The following is a 7,983-nucleotide window of genomic DNA, read 5'->3' on the forward strand; positions in this document are numbered from 1 at the left end:
ATGGATGGGCTGTGTTTTTCTGGGGCATTGCGCCCTCATAGGCCCACTGTTTACTTCCCAAAATACCTTGGAGACCACAACACTGAGGCTGTGTTCTTACTTTAATAGTGCCTAGAGAAGTGCCTAGAGTGCACAGAGAAGCCAGGTTTTCCAAGACTAAATCCATTGCTCAGAACAACATCTTTAGGTTTCACCTTCAGCCCTTTTGGTATTCACGTACTAGATATCAGAAAATGATGCTACGTATTTAAAAGAGGTTTTTTTTCCTCTATTATTTTCTTATCCCTCTGCTTCCAATTCCATTTCTAAGCAACAGACATGAACATCATCATTCATGTCCAAAATCTCACAAAGGTGAGACGATATGTTTGTCTCAGCTTTGTAATGCTTCCTAGGGCCAGCCTAAAGTTTTGATCGAAAGCTAAATTTACTTGGCTATTAGTCTGGTTCACATCCAAGGTTTTTTCTTAACCACAGGTTAAGCCTAAGTCCCACTCTGGATGGTGGATCAATAAGTCTCCTCCATGACTGTTGTAGCTTGTATTACTATGCCTGATGCACATCTTGAATTTTCTGTGTTTGTTACAGAATAGATCAGTGCACCAAAAGAAAAGTTCAACCTGCAAGGCAATGACTAAGGTTTTGAGGGTGAATGACTTTACTTCTTTTTGATTACCATGGTTTGTTTGTTTATTTCTCAGTGCCTTTTGATAAATTTTTGATATAAATTCTATCCTGGAGGTACTGTTTGCTGACATTAATGGCGTTTTGGTCCATCAAAGTGTTCTCACTCACAACACTCTCATGTCTAGCTTTTCTCTCTTTTATTCCATCACTTTGCCAAAAAATGCATTAGTACCTACTCGTGATATGAAGATGACCCAAGGGTCCATTCTTGTGTGCTGTCTCTATTGGGTCATTCTGGAGTTATGTACAGGAGAGGAGAGACTGACTTTCAGAAATCTATTAATAAATGGATTGCTGATACACATACATATGTCTCAATTGCATGTATATTGCTGTTAATTCTGAGTATCACTAAAAAGGTCAATTTAATGACAAAATATTTTTTCTATGGTTTTCAATTATTCATCGCCTGTGATTCTTACAGTTATTTTTTGCTGCAATTCACCTCTCAAAACATGCTTCCAGTATTCAGTGGCCTGCATTAGCCTTTCCCAGGGTATATCCTCAACTGCTAAGGTATATACAGTAGTCCAATACCCTTAAAGCAATTGCTGTTTCTAGATTTGAGGCCACGTACTAGAGAAAGGTCTTGCAAATAGAAAGACTGCAGCAATTCCCCTTCCAGGGACAGACCATCTCCCTCCCAGCAGTATGTTGAAGTCCTGCGTAGGCAACAGACTGAAGGAATAAGAGATGTATTATGAAGGAAAAATGTTCCTGATCTAAGAGGGCAAATGCCGTTCCAGCTGAAGTTCAGATAACTTTAGCTAAGGAAACCAGCATGGAAAGTTCTATCTACACGGTGGGCTGTTTGACCACAGCCTCCCTTAGTACCAAAAATACTGAGTCTTCATCACTTCACCAGGAGTCTCCTCAGGCTTTGGGTAAATGCGTAAATGTCAGAATATCTTTCTCCAGCTTACGTTTGCCTGTTTGCTTCCCTACAAAATAATGCTACTACTAGTTCAAAAGTCTGTCTTCTTAAACTTTTGTGTAGATTAACCATTTAGCATTTCCTCATCTCATTACAATTTAAGAAGTAAGCCCTTTTAAAAAGTCAGCATCTTAATAAATTCTCATCTCTGTTAATATGGCAATACTATTAAAAGTAGTATTTTTATTACCCTAGTTCCCAGGTTTTCAAGGAGAAAAGTAATAAGTAATAATCCAATTGTATTATTTTAATTCCATAATCATTTTCAAACTGTATAAAAACTACTGAAGGAAGCTGTTAGCTGACAGCTAATATCTGCGTGTTCATAAGCATTAAGTGAGCTATCGAGGGACTGAAGCTAAATTATCAAATGTGATTTTCCTCTTTCAACTACTTAGCCCATACGAAGGACTGTGACAGAAGTGCAGTGATTAAGGGAGTTGTCTGTGTTTTAGCAGTAAACACTGACTCACCTGCCCAGCCCTCCAGATATATAATCATTAGCAACAAATATAAACCTATTTCAAGCATGATCCAGTACAACCAAAGTTCTATAAAAGCATGAGGTATTTTGTCCCATTCCAGTGGCAAAAATGCCACAAGTTCAGTTCACCTCAGTCATTCTCTGCCGTTTCCAGCCACGTCCTCAGTAGAGCAAGTCTTGAGGGCTTTGCACCATTCTCTCATGTATCTTCCTTGGTATCAGTCCCCACTTTGGGTCTCTGATGGTTTTCCGACCCATTCAGCACGTCTGTTGGTGCAGGTGGCTGCAGCTCACAAGGTAAAAAACCATTTACTGGGTATCCTTGGATCCCAAGGGGCTCAAGCAGAAATGCTCATCACTTACTGAGGCTGAGCACTCAGATGTGCCTCTAATACTCACCTGAACAGCAGGAAGATAGTCACTTTTACAAGACCTGAAGATATTTACCGGCGGAGAGAAGACTGGGCATGCAGGTTGTGGACATCAATAAGTGCCCATTTAGATAATAATTAAAATATTGAAAAGAAAGAGCTTTCATATTTGTCAACTGTGGACAAAATCCATTATATTCTCCACTGATTAGATCTTACCCATATTTTCCTAGCTCTGCCACAGCCATGCAAAGACAGAACATTCATTATATTCTCCATGGATTAGAAAAGTGTTTACACTGGCCTTTTGCTAGCAGCAAAATTCAGCTGGTGGAAAAAGCATTTATCTACCCTTTATAATTGCTCAGCCTAATTAACACTCCAGTAAATCGCACACCTGCATTACCTTCACATCCCTACGTGCCCCCTCATCTGTGCTGATGCTGCTGTTGTTGAACTGTTAAAAGGTTTCTGAGCTGCCTGGGTCCTCCTGGAGACCACAGCACACGTGTCGTGCTTCTCCATGAAGGATGAGGAAGATGCAGGCTGGCTCAGAACTCTGTGACACAAGCTATTTTTAGAGCCCCCTTTTTCTGAGACACTAGTTTTCCCATGGGAGATAAGTCCTTGGGGGAAAAGTCATTTCCACCTCATTTGTTAATCTAAAAAAATCTTTGCTTTTGGCTTCCTGCTACAGAGCACAGAACTGCTGCATCTAGTTAATTTTGCTGTCTTGCTAAATGACAGTAAGATTTGTTTAGAAGGAAACCAAATTTAGTCCCATTAGGTCGTGGCAACAGTTACATGAAAAAGAGCTAAAAAAATCCAGCAACCAGCCAAAAATCACAAACACCAAACAACCCTTATTTGAGTCTTGGAAACACTTGGTCACTGAAACCACCAAATTATATATAAGAAAGTTAATCAAACTGCCTACCCCTAGGATGCAGTAAAAGGCATGGCTGCAGGGGAAACCCCACAATGTCTGGCACTTCAAAAAGAAGATAACATCCCCTATGAAACCAAAATGTTACATCCAAAGAATAAGCAAAGATCAAAATATAAGGGAAACAGAACCGCTGTTAACATGAATCTATAAAACTTTGCTGCAATGAGACCTTCAGGCTGCTGCTGGAAGATATAAATCTAAAATTATGGATGTGTTCTTTCGGTTTGCTATTATTCTCTTCAATATCTTCCCTGTAACAATGGGCGCTCTGGGATCATTACTCTGTTGCAATGTATATTCATATTGACTGGACTGTGCACACACACTGTGAGTGCAGCTATTTATGCCTTTGTTTAAAATAACAGACTGGAGCTAGACTGCCTTTGGTTATAAGAACAAGCCATCCCAGCAATGCTGGAGATACGTTTGATGTGATATGTGATCCTGTATCTCTAACAGAAAGCTAGTTCTGAGTAGCTCCAGCATAGCTCCTGAGCAGCCCAGCTCCCCTGGTCCAACTCCATGGAGACGTGAGATGAGAAAAAAGTGGCACCTTGGCACCAGCTCACTGCTCTATGGGGAGAAAGAAATGAGCCAGGTAAACCAGGGAGCCAAATGCCACCAAAGAGAAGACCATAACAATTACGTTCCATGAATGACAATTTCCCTCTTCCCATTTTTCCTAGGAATGATACAACATTGTACAATGTTGTTGATAAGACATCTGTTATATCATATTCTGTTCCTACATAGAAATATTCCTATACTCAGTGACTCTGTGAAAGCTCAAGTTAGTCCATGTTCTCCATTTCGTCCAAGCATATTCTGACTGAATAGGTATTGCTAAGGATATAGTACCAGTATTTAAATAGTAGTATAGCCCAAGGGATAGGTTAAAGAAAGGTCAGCCTACTGTTACTTCGAGCTTGAGACTCAAAATTCACGATTTGAATACTTTATGTGAGTTTTGGAAGGAAAGTTCACTAAAGATAACTTTAGTGGGCATGCTGTTAGTATCAATGGCGTTTCCAGCAGGAAATTTTCTGACTTATTTCCAGGCAAAGAAATAGCTAAAATAGATGACCTCAAAAACAGCTGACCATGTTTTGACAAGACTCCATCTTTCTGAGGATAAAAACAAGAAAGAGAACACACTTCAGAACCAAAGACTTGTCAGGAAACAGGGTGCTGGGCATCTCTTGCTCCAAATCATGGCTCTGCATGTGCCACCGCACCACTTCTTTGGTTGTAACATAGCATAGAATTATCCAAACGTAAAATTATCTTCAGCTGCCTGTAGCTCAGCTGCTGGTAACGGTCCAGTTGCAGAGACATGTGTGAGCTAGTGATTTACAGTATTTACCCTCAGGATAAGTTCATGTGAGGTGATTACAGCATAGGCAAGTCCTTTGTGTCCCTACCTGCAGAAAACAAGGATAATGAGGAATAGTCTCCTCTTTTTGAGTGCATGAAGATCTACCAACGAAAAGCTCCATAAGTGTGTGTATTTTTATAGTTCATTGATATTATTGCTCCGCTCTTTTTATTCCCAGAAAAGCAAGCTTTGATGTGAGCAAATTTATTATGGCAACAGCCATTGGTATATCTGTATCAACCCGCTTATTGTACAACAAAAAGTTCCAGAGAAAAATGAGAACATTGTTGTCCCCATTACTTTAATTAGATTTTCAGTCAATACTACGAGTAGATAACATGTAGCCTGGAATGACTGTTTTGTTTGGATTTGATTTGTAATAGCAGAGGGAATGAGAAATGTTGCGTCATCTAAATAATTTTTTAATCACCAGAAATCTTTAAGCGTCATGCTCAATGTGAACTATATCTTTATACAGAAGCATCCATAAGAAACAGTCCCTGGCAATCTACATCCACAAATTGCATCTGAACTAGCAAACCCCATACAAATCACACCTGCAGTAACACACAGCATCATGGTTCTCACAGAATCCCAGAATGTCAGGGGTTGGAAGGGACCTGGAAAGCTCATCCAGTGCAATCCCCCCATGGAGCAGGAACACCCAGATGAGGCTACACAGGAAGGTGTCCAGGCGGGTTGGAATGTCTGCAGAGAAGGAGACTCCACAATGACCCTGGGCAGCCTGGGCCAGGCTCTGCCACCCTCACTGAGAAGTTTCTTCTCAAGTGGAACCTTTTGTGTTCCAGTTTGCACCCATTACCCCTTGTCCTATCATTGGTTGTCACCGAGAAGAGCCTGGCTCCATCCTTCTGACGTTCACCCTTTATATATCTGTAAACATGAATGAGGTCACCCCTCAGTCTCCTCTTCTCCAGCTCCAGAGCCCCAGCTCCCTCAGCCTTTCCTCACATGGGCGATGCTCCACTCCCTTCAGCATCTTTGTTTCCAAAGTTCTGCCAAAGTGGTGAAGGTCAAAGTTTGCCAAAAAGTCAAAAGACCTGAGATCTGGTGTCTGAATGATAGCACAAGTGTCTCTTTTGTCAGGGAAGCACAATTTGGAGACTTGTAGGGGGATTTTGTTGCTTTTATAATGAAACGTCAGCTGCCTAGAGAGAGAGAGGGACAGGGAGCCAAGCTACATAACACAAAATGAGCAAAGCAAGAGTCTGCAAAGGGAAATGAAGCAGCTCTGGAGTTCATGCCAGTTCCAGCAGCTGCTCCATTCTGACACCTGTCCCCATAGCCAGCTGGGTGACACTGTCAGATGCTCCCCCCTAAGTCATCGTGGTATGAATGTGACCTACTAGAAATTAAAAGAACCCGGACAATTATTCACAGGATGTCTCCGTGGAAATATTTAACTGCTTTAACAAAAGGGCAGAAGGAGAAAGTGAGGTGTCCATCCGCATTTCTAAGCTGAGTTTCATATTTGGGGCTTCTCCTGCTTAATTAAGTCTTCAGAAACTAAATGGCCATTAGAAAACTTCATCAATAGTTAAAAAAAAAAGAAACACAAGAAAAAAGGTAAAAACATACCCCAAAATATTACCTAGTTGGTAATTACCTACCTGGTATTACCTGGCCTGGTGAAAAAATCTTCTATTCTAAGCTTGTTGCATCTGAGGAGGCCAGATATACGTCTCTCCTCTGTAAAGCGCGAGGTTTCACACATCCAGAACTGCTTTCCTCACGCTGCATAACATTTTTGAAGGAGAAAAAAAAAAATGCAATAGTGAAAAAGGTGTGTAAATCGAAAATTTGAATGGAAAAATAAATAGATTCAGGTCAAGCTTTCATTTTTACTTTGGCCTGTCTACTTTTTAAAAACACATTTCCTTATAGATCACTTACATATTGAAAGTTGATTCAAAAATTGAAAAACTAATTTCCTCATTTAAGAAAATCTTAGAAGATAGAAACAATTCAAAGTTTTATAGAAATTTAGAGTGAAGAAAAATGTCAAAACTGATCCTTTCTTTTGATGACTATAATTACAAATATGGATAAAGCAACATTTTCTGCTGAAATACATTTCAGGAAAATACCCAACCAGGTGTGACAGGCATAGAAAAGATTACTAATTATGTCTTACTGAATATATTTGATTGCATAGAGGTAGCATTTCACCGTCAGTTTCTCTGAAATGAACATCTAAAATTATTTGCACTGACAAACAGCTGAACTGAAATATGAGGTGTCAGTAATAAAAGTGGTCTTGTGCAAGCTCTTTAAATAACAAAAGATTTTCCTCCTTCCATATTCCATGCATATGAAATAAAGATAAAACCAACTGTGTATGTAAGTACTGCAGTGGGAGATAAACACTATGACCAAAATAAAACCCTGTCATATGTTATATGGTTTTTACCTTCTTTTCTTTCCCTACAATACCACATTTCCATCATTCCCTCTGACCCCATCATCATCATCTGCTTTCCTATTTCTTTCTCTGCTGAAACATCTGAGCACACCTATCATTTGTTGCCATGCATCTCTTACACACTGACCCACTGAACACAAATCACTGTTGCATGGGGGTTTTTTTAACAAAACTACATCTTACAAATTCTCACCTGTCTTACCAGATCCTTAGATAGAATACTTCACTGTCCACAGATATTTATGCACATGATATGTAACTAATACAAGATGTAGAGTGTTTCTTAAGCTAGGTTATGCCTAAGAATGAGAAGAGATGCTCTGTTCTTCTGCAGAGCTTGGTTTACATTTGTATATGGTCCAGAGGGTGTGTGGTGCCCTCAGGTGCCCATGCCCCTGATTACGAGTATTTCATACATTTAGAGAATTCAACAGTATTTAGATCTAGTTCCAGATCATTAGTTGACACAATGATCTCTCATGTAAGTTTCATCCTGATAAATCTTTTTCTTACTGAACTGAAATGCATAGGACATAAACAGTAAAGATGACCCATTAAATCACCCAGAGCAATCTTGTGCAGCTGCTAGACATGCCCAGATCGATTTCCCTCTGGATTATCCTGCTCTTGAAAATATGAATCTCAGTGATTTCAGCATATTAATCCTGATTAGCACTCATTAACTTACCACATGTTGTATTTAATGTATTTAGCCATTTCAGAACACAACTGCTATCAGC

This window comes from Columba livia, chromosome 14, assembly GCF_036013475.1.
Source record: "Columba livia isolate bColLiv1 breed racing homer chromosome 14, bColLiv1.pat.W.v2, whole genome shotgun sequence".
Taxonomy (NCBI): Eukaryota; Metazoa; Chordata; class Aves; order Columbiformes; family Columbidae; genus Columba; species Columba livia.